General features: G+C 42.0%; 1 protein-coding gene across 1 annotated transcript in view; it reads right to left on the reverse strand.

Annotated features, from left to right (window-relative positions):
• LOC111958567 (leucine-rich repeat and fibronectin type III domain-containing protein 1-like) overlaps positions 1–4416 on the reverse strand; it is a 136424-nt gene extending 132008 nt beyond the window's left edge. The window contains 1 exon segment of the mRNA XM_023979834.2: positions 4328–4416. The gene's annotated coding sequence lies outside the window, so the exon portion shown is untranslated.
• Between the last annotated feature and the right edge of the window lie 18638 nt (positions 4417–23054).

Below are 23054 nucleotides of genomic sequence, written 5' to 3' on the forward strand. Positions count from 1 at the left end.
CTCCATAAACACCTTGGATTTCTGCCTCCTCTGCTCCTCTGTTACCATGTGCTCCCTCCCTGCTGACTGTTGTGACCTTTGCCCCCACYCCCATTGTTCTCTGCTGCCCTTGAGCTCCATCCTACATCTGATGCTCTGCATGCCGCATGTACCAGGTCAACGCTTCAGCTCCCCAGCTCCAGGACCCAGCCTGGTTTATCTGCTCAGCATCTGTCCCAGGATGAGATGCACGCTCCAGGCCTATGCTCATCATCCAGTACTAACAGAAAATTCCCCTTACGCTGATTTCAAGCTCAACTTTGGGGGCGGAGAAAGRAAAGCCCTTATGTACAATAATGTATCAACCGACCGATCATTCAAAAAGATGTTTGCTTAGATAGAATACCACATTTTACATGAGCAAGAACCAGCAGCATTATCTAGTTTGAAATACACACCAATCATGCTGAGTGTCTGTGATGTATGTGTAGGCTAAGTTGTTTGTTGAAATGGGAGTATAACTACATTTTGCATTTATTTTTTTTCAATGTTAACTCATCTTTAATATAACAGTATGCAAATGTGTGTTAACACTTTTCAAACACAAATTGCCGGCAATGGGTACATTTTTCATTAATTGTGTACTGATTCTACTGTGGCTACTCCAATAGTAAATGAAAGTGGCAATATTGTTTCCTGTGAAGTTATCTTACACATAACAAAACAGACATTGTTTATACAGCTGTTTGACATCCAGACCTCATAGAGTGCAGCTCTACAGTGGGTAGGCTATGCATAATAATTTTCAAATCCAGATTTTCATTCTCCCCATACATTTCATTCTCCCCATACATTTCATTCTCCCCATACAGATCTGGTACTTTTGGCGTGTCTCTTCCCTCTCGTTTCTGCAGTGGCTGATAATACCCATATCAGCCCTGATTTCATAATGCTAACACATGACAGCAGCAACCAGAGCAGCTGCTGTAACACAATGCAACAGACTGGCRAGCCAGAGAGGCTACATTAATCTCACCCTACTGCCTATACTGCCAAACTAGAAAGCAGCAGAAACCTTCCCACCTATCTGCTTGTGGATCTGTTTAACTATTACCTATTGGAATTTGAAATTATTCTCACATATTTCTTGATATTGTGTGTATTCATGCATCCATATTGAAATCCATGTAGTCAGTGTATGATAATGAGGATCTCATGATAGCTGATTTCATTAGGCAAAGGCATGGCACCAGAACCCTGGGTATCTACTGTAACACGGTCCAATGCGCTGACAAGCTAGAGAAGCGGTGATAACCTATCTCACCCCAACCGCTGCATAGATAGTCCAAATCTAAATACACAACAACCCACTGGGCACACACTGGTTGACTCAACATTATTTCCACATCATTTCACTGAAATTACGTTGAACCAACGTGGAATAGACGTTGAATTGACGCCTGTGCTCAGTGGGAAGGCCTGTTGAACTTGTTAATTAATTCAAATTACTAATCCAATAGGGCTCAAACGTATTAACCCTCCTAAGAATAAACCTCATTAACCTCTGTGTTCAGATGTCTTTACAAGCCACTTAAAGCAGGCCCTTATTATGTACAGACATGGAGCAAGTATTTAAAATACATMATCTGGTTCTGTAGCATCAAATGTCAATGGTTCTTACTGAAACAAATGTTTCAACAGCTCATTCAAATATTCAACATGCACACCCAAAGCAATACATCTCCTAAATTCTATATGCTTGGGGCTATTGACTCCTATTGTTGTAGTCTTCATTCCTGTAAAGGACCCAGCACTTTTCTCCATCCATGACTAGGTTGTTTTATCTGTGTGTTGAATGTGTGTCTCTTATCTTCCCCTATGAAGGCATCCGTCCGACAGGGAGTGGCCRTTACAACACATAAACCATGTGACAGATCCTCTCCATCTCAGCGCTTCATTGCACTGGGCAGGCTGGGCAGCTGTGGAGAGGTGGTGCCCCTGATGTGCCAGAACATGGAGTCCCATTCCTGATTGAGATGGAGGAGTGGATACTGCTGCACCTGGTAAACGGTACTAACCAGTGGTGGAGTGGGACTGCAAGCTGCTATGTAAAATGCATGCGGCATACTGTACTACTGATGTAGCAACTCTGCAAATTGATGTACACAGTTTCCCCTTGGTATGTCTTATGASCGTGGTCCGAAATAAAATGGTAGTGATATGAGGGGATGTATGCTTCATTTAACGGTAAGTGTTKAGATATTTTGCCTCCATCTCTCTTTAATGGATTTACAACCTTCACTACTACCCTGTTTACATCTGACAGAGCACCTTATTTCTGCCATCTACATTCCCTGAGTGAAAAAAAARATATATAATCCTATAAAAGCCACATGCTGACCTCTTTGAGTCCTCTACTGAGTCTGAAGGGTTGGCAAGGACACAAATACCTCCATCTCTGGAAACTGTCCACAGAGACATAGCCTATTATTCCAGAAACTAACAATATAAATATTGAATGCCTGAAAAAGAGAGAGGAGAAAATAACCATAGAAAAATGGCTACCAGTTATTACTTCTTTTGACCATAAGACCACATTCAAACTGAGGTCCATCAGAGTGGTTGGGCAGTGAATAATACCTTTGCTAGCTGCTAGAGATAATATTGTGTTGTTATTGTTTTTTAACTTACTTTTTTGAAGTCCTGTGTTTTCTTTTGAACTGAATAAAGACTCTTAATTAACATTTCTAAGAGTGCATCACTCACAACTCATTAATGAGCATATTAATTGGTGAGCTAACTAACTMATTTGCATATTGAAAAAAAAGATTTCCTGTATAATAGCGTCACTTTCAGGAGTCTACCTAATACAACATGCAGCTTTCTGTGGCGACTTTGTTATGTGGTAAAGGGTTTTGTGGAGCCAATGTAAACAACCAGATTCAGCACCATGGACAGCCATGAGCTCGGAATCCCGGAAGTTCAGCACCACAGGGCAGTGGACAGCGACCGTAATACACAGGGTCAGATATGTTGCTGCACTGTAGCGTTCTAGTCTACTCATGATCATGAATTATACTATATGTCATATAAACACATTTGAGCAGAARAATTGCCGTTACATTGGGCTATGCTTCCCTCTCAATGTCCCGCCTATGGGTAACGTTAGGTCTATGAGAAAAGCGTGCTTTGATTTGTAACCCATGGATAAAATTCGGAACATTCACATTCGTTCCGTATGAGTTCGATTGGTCGGTACTGAAACGAATAATAGACGGTTGTAGCTTAGCAGTCAGTGTCCCCAAGCGGTCATTTGACATTTCTGCAGTGAGAAATATTCTCCAGTGCTGATGCTAACTTGTGAAAGTCGACGTTGTTCTGATGCAGACACGCCCGTGCCACTCGCGCTCCAAGCAAGCTGGTCTGTGCTCTCAACCAACGTTGGCAACTTCAATGGAGGATTCAACTCACCGAGCTTTGTGTGGCCCGTCTGTTCCTTATTYCTTTTGATTTGAATGCCCATACAGCTTCAGCGGTTGTAGCCAACACAAAYCTGTGATAATAAATGCAGAATGCATGCTGCTTCTACAGACACAGACCGGCCTTGAACCAATMTATTCTCTGATTTCGTTCCCTCTGACAATTTGATTACACACATCACTTAGCAATAGCCTAATTAGGGTCCATTACAACGAATCCATACAAGGGTAAGTATTCCTKAGGAATTCATCTTTATTGGAATTCCAAACCAGGTGAATAACCCAATACTGCGAAAGGTCAATTGAAATCCTTGTGTGTTATTAGTCTACAATGTCAACCATCTCATATGAAAATGAATGAGTCATCAATCAACATACAAATATCATATTATTTTGCCTGTTTTAGCCCAGCTGCGCGTTGTCTCACAGCACTAGTTTTAGGCTACAGTCTACTATTTATCATCCCTATTTATCATTTTGATAGCGCGCTTTTGGACCTATACAGATGTAGGCTACAGGCTACGTGACTTAAATTAGCAAAATAATTCAACAAAACTGGTCCAAAACATCAAACGCTATTCAAATATATCATAATTCAATAGTYAGGCAATACTTTAGATTGAATAGCCTATGCGGCAYGAACGCATTAATAGCTTATAGCCTATACTAACAAATAGCAGATTAGATTGTTATTCAAAATAGCATCACCTGAACATTATATACCTATCAATATATCTGTAAACACTGCACACAATAACAAATCATGCACCAAAGTGGAAGGTCAAAAAAAGTATATAGCACAAAGCTAATTTGCTTTTTATTGAGCATGCAATTGCTATGATCAAATATAAAATATATGGCTGACTTACCTTTACCGTTGTCATTAATAGGATTCGCCGTGGATGTTTAGGGGTAGACACATGGGCGTTATTTCCACRGTTCAAACATTGTCTTACTGAAGCATTTCTAATCGGAGAGGAGTGAAATTGACGAGAGAGGTAGTAACCAACAACGGGTTGACTTTTACTTCAGAAATTGGTCACCAAATTGGTAGGCGAAGTCCTTTCTTAAACCATCATTATCAAAAATCCAGTGACCAAGACAAATGTCATGGGAAATACATCTCCCTGTTATCTGCATCGGGTTAAAACCCCACCTTAATCCCAATACGATCCAATTGAGACAGAAAAAGATATACAAACTGAAAACCGAATCTGAAATCCAGAGCTATCGTCCAAGGAACGTGTCAGTGTAGCCTCAGTCAAATTAGCCTTGAATTGAATAAGAAACGTTGGACTGTATCAGAGGTATATTCATATAGTGCAATATGCATGTACCAATATTGTCATTATGAATGATGGAGGTAGAAAGCCATGCAGTTAAGGATCCTTTGAAGCAATGGGTAGGCAGCTAGTGTTGTTGAACAGACACGGGCATGGAATAAACGCATTGGGGTTGGTTTTAAATTCAGCCACGCGGTTTCTGCTATTCTGCGTATCTAAAAGTCTGAGATGGTCATGAAGGTCGACGACTACAATAGCCTAGAATAGTTAACTCGTATGTATTTTATTTTATGATAAGCAAATCAAGGTTGCCAAACATACTGCTCTCCTTGATAATGTTGCTCGTTAACTTCCCTTGTCGATTGAATGAATTCCATCCACGCATAGTTTAAAGCGTGTATTCTTTCTTGATAGCCAATATATGCTTACCCACGCGAGCAATTCGTTTTCATATATGGCTTGCTTCTTTGTCCACCCGTTCAGCAAAGACAATGCAGTCGATTTTTCCGGGCAGGGTAGTGGGATAATGTATCCTGCTTAATTCCACAGAGCGAGCAGGCAATATTTTGCAATGCGTCTCTACTCAACAACCTAACACTTGCGTAATAGGAGGATCACGACTGATAGGCTTACAAATGAAAATATATTTCCTCACCATGATGTCTTGAACAGATGCAGAACATATAMAATCTTTACAAAATGACCCATGGACGAATTCATGTTATACGAAGAACATTACTTTGCGACACCTTCTCTATGACAAGCACAGCATTGCAGCAATGTGATGTCATTAGGGTAATACACCAAACAATGCGTATTCTGGTCTTGGATGTGATGCTGATTAGGGTCTTTGATTTCTGGAAAGTGTATCCATATTGGTGGGATGCCAAAGTGACATGGGATGGGACTTCAGGGTGGGCTGGCTGTTGTGACCAGCACAAAATGAGATACTGTGTGGGGGGTTGTCGGAATGCCAGTTGAGCTGCCCTTTGTAAAAGTATTCTTTTTTTACATGATCACCCCTTTCAACTTCACACTCCACCTAATCCATATCTAATGGAACGTTGATGAAACAAATAGAACACATCTTTATTTTAGAGGTGCAAACCTTCCCCTGTAAGGGACATGTGGTTGAGAAAAGTATATTGGTCAGGATCAGGATTACAATAACACCACCATAATGCTGTCTCTAAGACACCTCATAGTTCCTGACACACTCAGTCCTGTGCTGGATCAATGCAGCTGAACAAACAGTGCATGAAAATACAACCTTGTGAATATCCACCCACCAGAAAAGCAATGGGTATTCCACTCAGGGCTGCAGAGCTACAACCAGCCAAATCATCTCATGGTGAAATGAATTGGGAGCATGTATAGTTGTGTGCTCTCTACACTCTCTTTGTAAGAGGAGGAAGACTATTCTGTCTATCTGAAAATTCTGCATCTTGAAAGGCTATCAATGCCTGTAAACGAGTTAAATGTAACAAACCTTATGGGATACAGGGCTCAGTGCCGACTGAGGGAATGTGTACTGTGGTGGTTATCTATTCTATTCTAGTCTTTTAKATGTATAGTGTTTTTAGAGTAATTTACCACAGAACTCAACACCCAAGTCCAATGCCTAAGATTATGGCAACAAAAAACCTCTGCCACTGTTGCCAGCTGTATTCATGAAAAATGGTTTGCTGCTTTTTCAGGTCAGGCTTATATGACATTTTATAACAATATGTCACTGCAGATGAGATTGTGTATTWACCTTTCACCTTGACACATTGCGGTCATTATGTTTATATAAAATATTATTATAATAACCTTTCAATAATTTACTTGAAAAGAAAGATCCAAGGTTAACAATCCAAGTACGATCAATTGGGTGTATTTCTCATACTCACCTACTGATTTGACCACAATAACCTAATATCCACCAAGAACAGTTACGCAATCGAATACTGTGATATTTTGCACTGTTTAGTTTTTCTWCTTAATTGTTCATAATTAAATGTTGGAAATGAGAGCAAACCCACCATGATTTAACATGCATGTACCTATACCAACAAAGAGATCATTTGATAATCTGCATTCTCAGAGTCTGTGTAGCCTACAGAATTTAAAGTCCATGAATATCTGTATGTTCATGGAATGGATGAACGCATAGGGCTCATGCACTGCATACTGATAGAAATAAAAAGAGAGCAAAGAAGGAAAGCCAATCCACTATTTGTGTCAGGCTGCACCCCATGGGGCCAGGCTTCCTCTCCCAGTAATGCACTGTAAAAGTGATTGATTAGTAGGATATGGAGAGACTGTCCATCTGAACAGTCTTCACTCACCAACATGATGAAATTACTGTGCACTGATCTCTGAAAGCATAATCGCAGATTAGGTCATTGCTATCCATCTATTCTGATACGGAAACTTGCCATTTCCTGCAGATCATAAAAGAGGTGAATACACATGTACAGATCCAGAACTCACCACCCGGACACTAATATCCTTAGAGGCTGTGCTTAATGTTCTGGAACATATTACAAGATTATGTTTCCTGGCCCGGGTTCAGGCGCACATGTGTCTGATATGGGCAGGCCCCCAGTGTCCGGTCTGGAGCGTGAAGTCACAAGCTCTGCTGTTTGGTGTTTGGCTACTGCGTAGCAACCTAGCGGTTCCAAAAGCCCTGGTCTGCCCTAGAAAGCCTATCTAAATTGTGATCGCCAGAACAGGCAAACACATTTTTTTATGGTTGTATTAGGCTCTAAAATTAGATTATTATTATCAAGTTCGATCCCCATGGTGAATTATTTTAAAGTTCGTTACAATTCGAGATATTTAATTAAATAGTGATCCATTCTGACTACTACATTTGTCATCACACAGGACCATGTGCTGACACAGACCAATCACTGGCCGGCAGGCCACGAGGAGGCTGGCGCCGCTCACAAATCGCTCATAAGACAATATAGGATATACTGTAGGTAGATTATATTCATGTTAACGCAGGTAACATATGTTGAACAATGTAACTCATACCACACACCATGAGATAAATCCGTATGAAACACATGATAACCACAACCAAAGGCTTGCGCATTCTCAACACCATCAACTGGTTTTAATGTCTATGGATATGGGTCAGGCTCAAAATGCCATTTCTGACASAACATAGTTGCCCTCGCTACTGCGATCAATTTCCATTAAGAACACTGTAGTCCTCAATCCCTTCCTGGTGAGTGAGCCCAATGGAGCCCTAATGTGATGCTCCATCTGTTCCTGTGCCCATACTCTCCAGTGTAGTCCTTTGTGGCTTGAATAAGGATCAGTATTATTATATTCAGGTATACAGACTATTGAATAATACTGTGAAGAGCCAATCGTTTAGGAGCTGCAGGAACAAAAACACCATTACAGTATGTTAGATGGTCATATATCTACAGTTGAAGTCGGAAGTTTACATACACTTAGGTTGGAGTCATTAAAACACGTTTTTCAACCACTCCACACATTTCTTGTTAACAAACTATAGTTTTGGCAAGTCGGTTAGGACATCTACTTTGTGCATGTCACAAGTCATTTTTCCAACAATTGTTTACAGACAGATTATTTCACTTATAATTCACTGTATCACAATTCCAGTGGGTCAGAAGTTTACATACACTAAGTTGACTGTGCCTTGAAACAGCTTGGAAAATTACAGAAAATGATGTCATGGCTTTAGAGGCTTCTGATAGGCTAATTGACATAATTTGAGTCAATTGGAGGTGTACCTGTGGATGTATTTCAAGGCCTACCTTCAAAATCAGTGCCTCTTTGCTTGACATCTGAGAAAATCTAAAGAAATCAGCCAAGACCTCAGAAATAAATTTGTATGCCTCCACAAGTCTGGTTCATCCTTGGGAGCAATTTCCAAATGCCTGAAGGTACCACGTTCATCTGTCAAACAATAGTATGCAAGTATAAACACCATGGGACCACGCATCCGCCATACCGCTCAGGAAGGAGACGCGTTCTGTCTCCTAGAGATGAACGTACTTTGTTGCAGAAAGTGCAAATCAATCCCAGAACAACAGCAAAGGACCTTGTGAAGATGCTGGAGGAAACGGGTACAAAAGTATCTATATCCACAGTTAAACGAGTCCTATATCGACCTAACTGAAGGCCGCTCAGCAAGGAAGAAGGCACTGCTCCAAAACCGCCATAAAAAATCCAGACTACGGTTTTGCAACTGCACATGGGAACAAAGATCGTACTTTTTGGAGAATGTTCCTCTGGCTGATGAAACAAAAATAGAACTGTTTGGCCATAATGACCATCGTTATGTTTGGAGGGAAAAAGGGGAGGCTTGCAAGCCGAAGAACACCATCCCAACCGTGAAGCACGGAGGTGCAGCATCATGTGGGGGGTGCTTTGCTGCAGGAGGACTGGTGCACTTCACAAAATAGATGCATCATGAGGGAGGAAAATTATGTGGATATATTGAAGCAACATCTCAAGACATCAGTCAGGAATTAAAGATTGGTCGCAAATGGTCTTCCAAATGGACAATGACCTCAAGCATACTTCAAAGTTGTGGCAAAATGGCTTAAGGACAACAAAGTCAAGGTATGGAGTGGCCATCACAAAGCCATAACCTCAGTCCTATAGAAAATCTGTGGGCAGAACTAAAAAGCGTGTGCGAGCAAGGAGGCCTACAAACCTGACTCAGTTGCAACAGCTCTGTCAGGAGGAATGGGCCAAAATTCACCCAACTTATTGTGGGAAGCTTGTGGAAGGCAACCCGAAACGTTTATCCCAAGTTAAACAATTTAAAGGCAATGCTACCGAATACTAATTGAGTTTATGTAAACTTCTGAMCCACTTGGAATGTGATGAAATAAATAAAAGCTGACATAAATCATTCTCTCTACTGTTATTCTGGCATTTCACATTCTTCAAATAAAGTGGTGATCCTAACTGACCTAWAACAGGGAATTTTTACTAGGATTAAATGTCAGGAATTGTGAGAAACTGAGTTTAAAAGTATTTGGCTAAGGTGTATGTAAACTTCTGACTTCAACTGTATTTCTCAGTGAGCACATTATTGAATCCCTCCTACAACCTGCAGCCCCACTGCGCCGAGATGTTCGTCTTAATGCAACTTAAAACTCCTATTCTTATGATGAGAGCATGCAGCCTTCCTGTGTTTTTCATTATAACAGCCTGTACTTGGCTTGTCAGGAGGGATGTTCATCCTCAGAGAGAACAGAACAGTGTGTATCCTCCGAGGTCAGCCTGACTGGATGTGGTCTTTTGTGTTCTGTTGATTTATTTCTGTGGGTYAGCACATGCCTACAAACCCTGGTGGATAAATAAAAAGCTCAATTCTGTTTTTCAATAGGATCATTAAGAGATTCATTATCCATATTATGCTTAATGTGTACGGGCAGTCCATAGGGTTTCCTGGCTTTTGTTGCTGCCTCATCCTGCAACTGGACCATGTGGCATAGCACTAATGACTCGGACATGCCAGTTAAAACTGTAGCTACTGCAATACAATTTACCCATAACAGATACTTAACACATTTTGCATCCATTTAGCAGACACTTTTATCCAAAGCAACTTACCTGCACGTGCATACATTTTTTACATTTGGGTGGTCTCGGATATCAAAACCACTATTCTGGCTTTACAAGCGCCATGCTCTACCAACTGAGCTACAGAGGACCACATTAGAATCTCTATCTGTACTATTCTGATGTTTTGATCGATTTTTTTGTATTATTCTTGTTTATTGATTGCTTAAATTGTGTTACGAATTGTGTGGTTCAGTAATTATGGCTCAATTACATGAAATAGACTCTGCCTCACAGTGACACCATGTGCTGATTTTAACAAACCATAWRCCTAATCAAGTGTTGATTTAATTTGTTTTTATACATTGCACAAACAACATTGCAACATACACTACAGTTCAAAAGTTTGGGGTCACTTAGAAATGTCATTGTTTTTGAAAGAAAAGCAATTTTYTTGTCCATTAAAATAACATMAAATTGATCATAAATACAGTGTAGACATTGTTAATGTTGTAAATGACTATTGTAGCAGGAAACKGATTCTTTTTTATGGAATATCTACATAGGCGTACAGAGGCCCRTTATCAGCAACCATCACTCTTGTGTTCCAATGGCACGTTGTGTTAGCTAATCCAAGTTTATAACTTTAAAAGGCTAATTGATCATTAGAAAACCCTTTTGCAATTATGTTAGCACAGCTGAAAACTGTTCTTCTGATTAAAGAAGCAATACAACTTGCCTTCATTTGACTAGTTGAGTATCTGGAGCGTCAGCATTTGTGGCTTCGATTACATGCTCAAAATGGCCAGAAACAAAAAACTTTCTTCTGAAACTTGTCAGTCTATTCTTGTTCTGAGAAATGAAGGCTATTCCATGCAAGAAATTGCCAAGAAACTGAAGATCTTGTACAATTCTGTGTACTACTCCCTTCACAGAACAGCACAACCTTTAAATCAGAACAACAGTTTTCAGCTGTGCTAACATAATTGCAAAAGGGTTTTCTAATGATCAATTAGCCTTTTAAAATTATAAACTTGACTCCTTGCTGTCCCCAGTCCACCTGGCCGTGCTGCTGCTCCAGTTTCAACTGTTCTGCCTGCGGCTATGGAACCCCTGACCTGTTCACCGGACGTGCTACCTGTCCCAGACCTGCTGTTTTCAACTCTCTAGAGACAGCAGGAGCAGTAGAGATACTCTCAATGATCGCTATGAAAAGCCAACTGACATTTACTCCTGAGGTGCTGACTTGTTGCACCCTCGACAACTACTGTGATTATTATTATTTGACCATGCTGGTCATTTATGAACATTTGAACATCTTGGCCATGTTCTGTTATAATCWCCACCCGGCACAGCCAGAAGAGGACTGACCACCCCTCATAGCCTGGTTCCTCTCTAGGTTTCTTCCTAGGTTTTGGCCTTTCTAGGGAGTTTTTCCTAGCCACCGTGATTCTACACCTGCATTGCTTGCTATTTGGGGTTTTAGGCTGGGTTTCTGTACAGCACTTTGATATATCAGCTGATGTAAGAAGGGCTATATAAATAAATTGTATTTTATTTTATTAGCTAACACAACGTGCCATTGGAACACAGGAGTGATGGTTGCTGATACTGGGCCTCTGTACGCCTTTGTAGATATTCCATTAAAAATCATCTGTTTCCAGCTACAATAGTCATTTACAATATTAACAATATCTACACTGTATTTCTGGTCAATTTGATGTTATTTTAATGGACAAAAAAATTGCTTTTCTTTCAAAACAAGAACATTTCTAAGTGACCCCAAACTTTTTAACGGTAGTGTACATATACCTCATTCACTTGAAATAACGATACTGCAACAGAAAGTGTATTTGGTTGATGGTGAGGTTCATCAATGACTTTGTTTCTAATTACCTTTCCTCACATGTTGTGTTTTAATTCTGCCTCTCAAGTGGAGCCAAAGGTCTGTTTCTGAAGTAGGCAGACAGMGAGCAGAAGTCAGGATCACTATCTGAGGGGAAAATCTCAGCACTAAATTTTTCAGGGTACCATGGCAACCGGCATTCAAAAGAWTTTTGATGAGAGCAGCAGGGAAGGAGAGGCTGATGTCAAGGGAGACAATTTGTTACCCCAATTGCAACAGCAACAGAGCCTGATTTCACACACAAGTATTTTGGCATAGTTCTTATCTGGACTAGGAAAACCCTGTTGTCTTCTGCTGTCATCCTATCACAATATTCCCTCAGTAAGAGGAGGAGAGAAGTCTGCAGCATCTTGATTTCCCTTAGATGAAGCACTCAGTTCAGGTTTCTGTTGAATCAAGGACACTGAGACCGCAACTGAATCGTTGGCATAGCGATGGGAGGTGGACACTGAGATGTGATTGGCATTGCTGCAGCATGAAAACTTTCCAGTCATCTGGTGATTTTCAGTACCTATACTGTTCTCTTTGAAGTAGAAAGAAGAATCGATATAAGTTTAAATRTTAGACATGTGTAAGCAGAATGAAGGCTGAGCGTGAGTGTACAAAGCTGGATCAACATTGAGTTAACCATTAGACATGTAGAAAACAGAACGTAAGCAGAATCTGTGTTGATGAGGCAAGGTAGACCAACAAGACGTGACTGGTCTGGGTCATATCTGACTTGTGAAGGCTACTGGACATGCACATAGGATAATCATACATAGACAACATCGGCCTGAACTTGTGAAGACCTTTGGACAGGAACATTAGCTAATCAGTTATAGGCACCATTAGACCTGCAGTAGGAGTGTGCATGTCACGCCACCAATTGAATCTATGCCCCAATGTCTGAGCCAATAAGAGAATGGAAACTAAGCAAGAGAACAAGATTCATAAAGTGGAGTGACAATGTTATGTAAGGGTAAGACTGTATAAAAGCAGAGTACTAAGAATGGAGAGTCAGTTCTTCCATGGAATTGCTCGGCTTTRKTACTTTTTGTAATAAAGTCTATTTGAATTCGCAAGCTTCGGTATCTGAGAAATATTTGATTCAATGTTTCCACGACACTTGCATGTGCTGCTGTAAATGGGTGGGGACCAGTCAGTGCTTTCTGAGAAAGTAAATTTCTGATCGCATTGGGGGGGGAAGTGGCAATCAGCATAACAGTCCAGCTGTCTATCTTGGGCAGCCATTCTCTTACCCATCCAATCTCACTGTTCAGTGCTCGGCAAACGGGAACGCTGTCTTGACAAATATAATCACACACAACACTGAGATCCAGAAACCGTTTGTCAGCACAGAGCCGGCTGAACAAATGTCACACACACCCACAGTTAAACACCTTTTACACAAGTCAATAGTATACAACCCTGAGCTGATTATTATCATTTGATGACTTCTTCAGTGGAAACACACGCTTGGTAAAAGTCCCCCTCTATAAACATTTTGACAGGAAACAACATTATAATTTGTTAGCATTCATGAACAGTTGTTTCATTTGTCATGGCTGTAACAACTTAATTTGCATTGAAGTTAACACACTGMGCCACCCTGACTGGTGATGCCATATGGATTGAAGGTGCATGAATTTGTACGCCTGATGTGATGTGAAGAAAGCATAGGGCACATAATGAACTTATGTCTAATAAGTTATGCCTATTACCATGTCATCCCATCACGTTGTAGCTTCATACCTGCAGTAACATTTCTTCAAGCTCATCAAACTACAGTGCATTTCTGTGTTTACTTGACTTTACCACCCACAGTGAAAACAAGCCTTCTGTGGTTGTATACAATTGTACCAGTTGTAGCTGACAGTATTAATATTTAAATTATGTTTCACCCTTTAGTTAGGTGCTTATTATCTGCTAACTCCAAATTCTGAGAAGATCAGTTAAGGTCAGAGCAGGAAAGCGAGAGGAAAGCCACATCTTATTGAAATGTAACCTCATTGAAATGGAAAATCTAAATGGGATTAAGGTTTAAAGAGGTGCTACTAATGAGTGAGCTACGTACCTTTATTCCCTAAGATCGCAGATTGAGCTGGAGGGTGAGAGAAAGGATACAGATGTAGGATCTTAACTTGATGCAGGACATTTTATAAAGGCTTCTGCAGTTAAGAATTTTCGCGTTTAAATGTCATACTTGATTTTCCATTTTGAAAAATGTATCAATGCCTAAAAAAAATKTGCATTAATTATAATCCACATAATTATTCACTATTCCTGTTGCTGCAGGATTATATTCCTGTTCTAGCAAGCTGGCTCAAATTAAGATCCTACATCTGTAGTTGACTAGATAAATGTGTCGGCTGCCTCTGTACTGAGCTGATGGAGGTGAGCTTCAAGGTTCATTGTGGTGGTTTTATGGACCTGTAGAATAGATGAGTGTTAGGGTTCAGTGGCTGTATGGAATAGAGGGGAGCAAGGTGAAGGTACAGGAGGATGCTGGCTAACACAGGGGAATGCTATGGTGACAGAGGGCCCTACCTAGGAGCAGAGCAGCTCTGATCTCCTCTTCTACCTCGGGCACCGGGTGGCCTGTCAGGGATGACTCTCTGATGGAGGAGCGTGTTATCAGGCAGGCAGGCTAAATCACTGGTTGAGCAAAGGTTACAGCCACTGGTCTGTTCCTCTGCCTGGGAGGGCAAGTGGGTGAGTGACAAAGCAGGCTGAATCACAGGGGACAAGCTCAGGGGTGGAGGAGGGTGAAGGAAGGGGACTTTATCCCCCCCCTGGGATAAGGCTGTGATTTATACATTACTAACACTCAATGATGCAATGCAAAATCAAATCAAGCAAGTGTATAATGAGACGTGTGTAATATGTGAACAGCAAAGAGCTTCCTGTGGTTGATTATGGGAGTGTAAACAATTATGAAAGAGATTAAATCTGTTTTTAACTCCTGGCAAAAACAACTCCTTGTTTTTCGAGCTTGGTATGGAAGTCATAAATGAGTATATTCCTGTGCTCACCATGTGTACAAACGTAGGGGTGCCAGTGAACCATTTTCMCTTTCACACAGTCATTTGTAAATAATACAAGAGTGGTAACAGAGCACATTGAGCATTTTTACACTGAGCTTGTATGGAAAATTAAAGGTCTTAATTAGAATACAAGAATACGATGGTCTTGTCACTCTCYGACCTTAGATATCTATGTTTGCTTTATATTTTGGTTAGGTCAGGGTGTGACGAGGGTGGGTACGCTAGTTTTTGTATTGTCTAGGGGTTTTGTATTGTCTAGGGTTTTTGTAAGTCTAGGGTTTTGTAGGTCTATGTGATGTGTATGTTTATGGTGGCCTGATATGGTTCCCAATCAGAGGCAGCTGTTTATCGTTGTCTCTGATTGGGGATCATATTTAGGTAGCCATTTCCCTTTTGTGTTCGTGGGTTCTTGTCTATGTGTAGTTGCCTGTCAGCACTCATTTGTATAGCTTCACGTGTCGTTTTGTTATTTTGGTTAGTTTGTTCAGTGTTCATTCTTAATATATTAAAGAATGTACGCATACCACGCTGCGCCTTGGTCYGATTCATACGACGAACGTGACAGAAGAACCCACCATAAAAGGACCAAGCAGCGTGTTCAGGAGGAGCAGACATCATGGACATGGGACGAGATTTTGGACGGTAAAGGATCCTGGACGTGGGAGGAAATATTGKCAGGAGAGGATCGCCTACCATGGAAGCAGGTGGAGATAGCGCAGGAGGAACGGCGACGATACGAGGGGACACGGCTAGCACGGAAGCCCGAGAGGCAGCTCCCATAAAAAAAAAATTGGGGGGGGGAACACGAGGAGATTGGCTGAGTCAGGTTGGAGACCTGAGCCAACTCCTCATGCTTACTGTGGGGAGCGTGTGACTGGTCAGACACCGTGTTACGCAGTGATGCGCACGGTGTCTCCAGTTCGCATTCATAGCCCGGTGCRCTCTATTCCAGCTCCTCGCATTTTCCGGGCTAGAATGGGCATCCAGCCAGGACGGATGGTGCCGGCTCAGCGCTCCTGGTCTCCAGTATACCTCCTTGGACCAGGATATGCTGYGCCGGCTCTGCGTACTGTGTCTACGGTGCGTCTGCACAGCCCAGTGCGTCCTGTGCTAGCACCCCGCACTTGCCGAGCTCAAGTGAGCATCCAGCCAGGACGCATTGTGCCAGCTCTACGCTCCAGATCTCCAGTGTGCCTCCACAGTTCAGTATGTCCTGTGCCTCCTCTCCGCACTCGCCCTGAGGTGCGTGGTCAATCAGCCCCGGTACCTACCTTACCAGTCCCACGCATCAGACCTCCAGTGCGTTCCAACAGTCCAGTAACGGCCCTGCCCTCTTCCCGGCATATCGCCCGAGTGCGTGGACCTCACCCGGTAAGCCGACCAGTTCGCCACACGCATCAAGGCCCTCTCAGTGAGCTTCCCACCAGTCTAGTCTCCACGACAGTTCCCAGCCAGAGCTTTCCGCGAGTTCCCAGTCCAGAGCTTCCGCTATCCAGCCGAGCTCGGAAGTTCCACATCCAGAGCTTCCGGCGACAGTAACCAGCCAGAGCTCCGCGACAAGTACCCAGTCCAAGAGCTTCCGGCACGTTTCAACAGTCCAGAACCTCAGATGGTACCCCAATTTCGGGGTCTGCCAGAAGACGGTTCTCAGCCTGGGTCTTACCAGCGACGGTCCCGCAGACCCCGGGGTCTCCAGAGACGTTCTCAGCCTGGTCTCCAAGCAACGGTCCCCAGCCCGGGGTCTCCACGCGAATGGTCCCCAGTCGGGTGCTCCAGCGACGGTCCCCAGTCTGGGGCCTCCGGCGATGATCCGCAGTCCAGAGCCTCCGGCGATGATCCACGGTCCGGTTCTACAAAGGCGGCGGGATCAGCATAAGGAGGGGGGCTGCATCCAGAACCGGAGCAGGCAGCGAGGGTAGATGCCCACCCGGACCCTCCCCTATAGGTGCAGGTTTGCGGCCGGGAGTCCGCACCATTGGGGGGTGGTACTGTCACGCTCTGACCTTAGATATCTATGTTTTCTTTATATTTTGGTTAGGTCAGGGTGTGACGAGGGTGGGTACGCTAGTTTTTGTATTGTCTAGGGTTTTTGTAAGTCTAGGGTTTTGTAGGTCTATGTGATGTGTATGTTTATGGTGGCCTGATATGGTTCCCAATCAGAGGCAGCTGTTTATCGTTGTCTCTTATTGGGGATCATATTTAGGTAGCCATTTTCCCTTTTGTGTTCGTGGGTTCTTGTCTATGTGTAGTTGCCTGTCAGCACTCATGTGTATAGCTTCACGTGTCGTTTTGTTATTTTGGTTAGTTTGTTCAGTGTTCATTCTTAATATATTAAAATACCACGCTGCGCCTTGGTCCGATTCATACGACGAACGTGACAGGTCTTCCGATGTCTGTTTAGTAAACAGTGAAAAAAGCAGGTACCATCGCGCTCTGCCTTAAACTTAAATAGTCGTAGTGCATAAAACTAATAAACAATGAGATCCAAATATTTGTTGTTCGCACAATATATTTKTTGTATATTTTTTCTTGCTTTTTACAGCAGGCAAATCGGAAAAATTCTTATCWTCATTTATATCACTTTCTAAGTGTTGAAATGTTTCCTACTTAAGTGCTCTGAAACACTTTACATGTTGCTCTTATACCTGAGCAGTAGCACTGTAATTACTATAGCAACAACATGGTGAAAGAGTCTGGCTAATAAGTCTGACTGTGCATCTGACTGGCTGACTTGCTGCAAATTGAGAAATKATGTGACTAAACTCAACAAAAAGAAGAGGAAATTGTATTATGATGCAAAGATCAATGATATAAAGAATGATGGAATGGAATGAAATTATGGGCAGAAAGACAAATTCAACTCCATCTTTCATCGAATCAGATGGCTTATTCACCACAAAACCACTTGATGTTTACAACTGTTTTAATGMTTACTTCATTGGCAAAGTGGGCAAACTTAGGCGGGAAATGTCAACAACAAACAGTGAGCCATCGTACTCACGTAACAAAAAGATGCAAGACTTAATTTTGTAAAAGTAGTGTGRGAGAGGTGGAGAAATGATTGCTATCGATCAATAATGACAAACCTCCTGGCATTGACAACTTAGATGGAAAGCTACTGAGGATGGTAGCTGCCTCTATAGCCACTCCTATCTGTCATATTTTTWGAGRAAAGTCTTTGTCTTCAGGCCCGGAGGGAAGTTAAAGTAATTCCGCTACCCAAGAGCGGTAAAGCAGCCTTTACTGGCTATAACAGCAGACCTATCAGTTTGCTTCCAGCTCTTAGCAAACTGTTGGGAAAAATTGTGTTTCACTAAATACAATGCTATTTCTCTGTATAAAAATTAACCACAGACTTCTGGCATGCTTATAGAGAAGGGCACTCAACATGTACTGCACAGACACAAATTACTGATGATTGATTTGCAAAGTCAACTTACACAAAGCTCTGACACACACACTTACCCCACCAGACATTCCACCGGGGGTCTTTTCACAGTASCCAAATCCAGAACATATTCAAAAAACAGTACAATACTACAGTTCATTCTAAAAGTTTTCAGACACCTTGACTTTTTCCAAAAATAATTTACTTTACAGCCTTTAAAAAWATATATATATATTAAAAAAAATATCATCAATCTACACACATTAACCCATAATAACAAAGGGAAAACAGGTTTTTAGACATTTTTGGTAATAAAAATAAAAAATTAATACAGAAATACCTTATTTACATAAGTATTCAGACCCCTTGCTATGAGACTTGATATTGATCTCAGGTGCATCCTGTTTACATTGATCATCCTTGAGATGTTTCTACAACTTGATTGAAGTCCACCTGTGGTAAGTTCAATTGATTGGATATGATTTGGAAAGGCACACACCTGTCTATATAAGGTCCCACAGTKGACAGTGCAWGTCAGAGCAAAAACCAAGCCAWRAGGTCAAAGGAATTGTCCGTAGAGCTCCGAGACAGTATTGTGTCGAGACACAGATCTGGGGAAGGGAACCAAAACATTTCTGCAGCATTGAAGGTCCCCARGAACACAGTGGGCTCCATCATTCTTAAATGGAAGAAGTTTAGAACCACCAGACTCTTCCTAGAGCTGGCTGCCCGGCCAAACTTAGCAATCGGGGTAGAAGGCCTTGGTCAGGGAGGTGACCAAGAACCTGATGGTCACTCTGACAGAGCTCCAGAGTTCCTCTGTGGAGATGGGAGAACTTTCCAGAAGGACAACCATTTCTGCAGCTCTCTACCAGTCAGGCCTTTATGGTAMAGTGGCCAGATGGATGCCACTCCTCAGTAAAAGGCCCATGACAGCCCGCTTGGAGTTTGCCAAAAGACACCTAAAGGACTCTCAGACCATGAGAAACAAGATTCTCTGGTCTGATGAATCCAAGATTGAGCTCTTTGGCCTGAATGCCAAGCGTCACGTTTGGAGGAAACCTGGCACCATCCCTACAGTGAAGCAAGGTGGTGGCAGCATCATGCTGTGGGGATGTTTTTCAGCGGCAGGGACTGGGAGACTAGTCAGGACCGAGGGAAAGACGAACGGAACAAAGAACAGAGAGATCCTTGATGAAAACGTGCTCCAGAGCATTCAGTACCTGAGCCTGCGACGAAGGTTCACCTTCCAACAGTACAACGACACTAAGCACACAGCCAAGACAATGCAGGAGTGGCTTCGGGACAAGTCTCTGAACATCCTTGAGTGGCGTAGCCAGATCCCAGACTTGAACCTGATCGAACATCTCTAGAGAGACCTGAAAATAGCTGTGCAGCGATGCTCCCCATCCAACCTGACAGAGCTTAAGAGGATCTGCAGAGAAGAATGGGAGAAACTCCCCAAATACATGTGTGCCAAGCTTGTAGCATCATACTCAAGAAGATTCAAGGCTGTAATCGCTGCCAAAGGTGCTTCAACAAAGTACTGAGTACATTTTCTGAATACTTTTGTAAATTTGATATTTAGAGTTTAAAAAAAAAAAAGGAGGAAAAAAAAGGGATATTGTGTGTAGATTGATGAAGAAAAATAAAATATTATATCCAATTTAGAATAAGGCTGTAACGAAACAACATGTGGTAAAAGTCAAGGGGTCTGAATACTTTCTGAATGCATGGAACTCCGTTCYTGCTCATATTGCTCAAATGAACAGCAAACCTGGTTTCATGGCACCACGCCTCTCCCTTATTTGACCTAGATAGTTTGTGTTTATGTATTGATATGTAGACTATGTTTGCCTTTTTTAAACGGATGTAGTTCTGTTCTTGAGCTGTTCTTGTCAATTAATGCTCTGTATTATGTCATGTTTCATGTTTTGTGTGGACCCCAGGAAGAGTACCTGCTGATTTTGCAACAGCTAATAGGGATCCTAATAAAATTGAACCGAACATTGTACTTAGTAATTGCATTGTAATTGCATAATAAGATGGACGTTTTTTGTTATTACACAAGAGAACTAATGAAGAGTCCCATTCCACTTGTATAATAACAACAATAGAATTAGTAGAATATAGGCTATGTTTACWAAAAAATAGTGTCCTCGTGCTAAAACACTGTATCCCTATCTCTCTTGGACCTCAGATAGACAGATTTTGAAAGGACATTTGTCTTCTTTTAACTGGCTCTTAGGCAGCGCTCTCTAAAACTTCTACTCTAGTAATTGCCAATCCTAATTCAGCTGATCTGGGCCTGGTAATAAATGAAACTTTGCAGGGTTCCATTAGTACAGCTGTCCAACAGAGACAAGCTGTTTCAGAGCCCTCTACTCCATCACTGCTTTGGAAAACAAGTTATACAGCTTATCCTGCTTCACACACCCAGAGAAAAAAATAGTTTGTCTCTGTCTTCTATGTGTCATATACTCCCCTCTGATGTCATCATACCTTTTTCTTGATGTTGCTAGTTATGCACAAGGCAAAAGAGGAGTTGGTGCAGTTGCTATCAGAAAGAGAAAGAGAGAAAGCGCTCCCTCTCTCGCTATACAGTAGAGCAGCGCGTTCAAAATGTTCCCTGACTGACAATGAACCTATGCTTCACACTGGTGCTGCATTTGACAGTCCTTTATCCAGGAATCCCCAGTTGGACAGCGGTGCTTTAGGTCACACAGCTGTTGTTGCTCTTTCCGCAGTGCCGCTGAGCGTGTACACAGAAAGAGGGTGAGCGCTGAATAGGTGGGAGAGGAGGAGCCACCCGGAGCCCTGTGTGCCTCCACAGCAACTTCAATAGATAACAGTCAGTCCAATCAGCCATGTTTTGGCCCATGGCACTTTTTCCTTTCCGCCATCATCATTATTACCACAGCCGGGATCCAGCCCCTCCACTTTAATACTCCATTAATTTCCCCTGGCGCCCATCATTCAGTATTCAATAGGTACTGTTCTGCGGCTCCAACTGTGGATCAAGCTGTTGAGGTTGCCTCCCTCCGTTCCTCCATCCAATATCATCAATGCTCAGACAGGCACTTCGACAAAGGTGCATCACCTGCTCTTTGAGAGCTGGAACATAACCTGCTGTGGTTTGGGATAGAGGAATACAGTCACGATTCTTCATGCTTTGAAAAAAGGGAATTCRTTATTTGATCAAGTTAATGAACATGTCAAACTTTGAAGAGATTTCTGAACTGTGCAGAAAAGCCCTGTTGRGATATCACAATTCCTCTTTGATTGTGTTGGTTTTATTCTATACACAATAATGTATTTCACACAGTGTGAGAGATTCTAACGATGCACTAAATGTTCTATTCAACCGCCTAACAACATACATTTGAAAAAGCCAATTAGCACCAATTAATGAACTTTTAACTGGAAAAGCCTGTCAAAATATGTTTTAGTTATAATTCAGCAAACCAATGTAACTGTAGTCGGAAAGTGTTAACATTTCAGAAAATAACTGACAGAAAGACTAAGTCATAGAAAGGCCAGATAAGAAATGAAGAACTAGCTTGACTTTCGGGGTGTTGGTGTGTTTTACAGGAAGCAGTGAGAACCAACTGGCATGCCAGGTCATCGTCTGATGATACTTTCTCTCTCAGACCAGAGTCACTGGAGCTTCATCCTGGCAGTAACACTTACTGTCTGACCAGTGGTAATGGCTGCCTGCCCTCCACTGCCAACACTCAACTTGCCTGTTAGTGTGACTGGTTGTTCTCAGGGTGACTGGGTGAACACACTCTAGGGTAATGAAGTTAGGAGATTATGCCTGAGATATTGTCTAAGTTGTTTTAAGTGTCAATTCTTSACGTCACATGGCAGCAGAATGGGACTCGGACTAACTGTAATGGAAATTATATTGTATTAGCCGACAGTACAATGTCACGTTTTAATCAATTCTCCTCACGGTACTGTAGACTGTGAGTCCCTGTACTGTAGACTGTGAGTGCCTGTACTGTAAACTGTGAGTCCCTGTACTGTAGACTGTGAGTCCCTGTACTGTAGACTGTGARTCCCTGTACTGTAGACTGTGAGTCCCTGTACTGTAGACTATAAGTCCCTGTACTGTAGACTGTGAGTCCCTGTAGTATAGACTGTGAGCAGAAAAGTAAATGTGTATGTAAAAGGAGATTTGGGTCAGGATGAAAGGCCAGTCTCAATATTACATAATAGGCTGTTTGAGTGAACCTCAACTGGTTTATTCAAGTTGTTAGAAGCACAGATGCACACAAATGTGTGTTTAAAGCCTTCTCAATATAACAATTCACATAACTTATTTGCATTTCCTTACCATTACTTATACACTGTACATTTATTATGTGCAATTCATCAAAGTTTCGATTTTTGGAGATTAATGAATTAAAGTCTGGTTTTATCAGGACATAGCTTCACACTGTGCTA

Source organism: Salvelinus sp. IW2-2015, linkage group LG4p (genome assembly GCF_002910315.2).
Source record: "Salvelinus sp. IW2-2015 linkage group LG4p, ASM291031v2, whole genome shotgun sequence".
NCBI classification, from domain to species: domain Eukaryota; kingdom Metazoa; phylum Chordata; class Actinopteri; order Salmoniformes; family Salmonidae; genus Salvelinus; species Salvelinus sp. IW2-2015.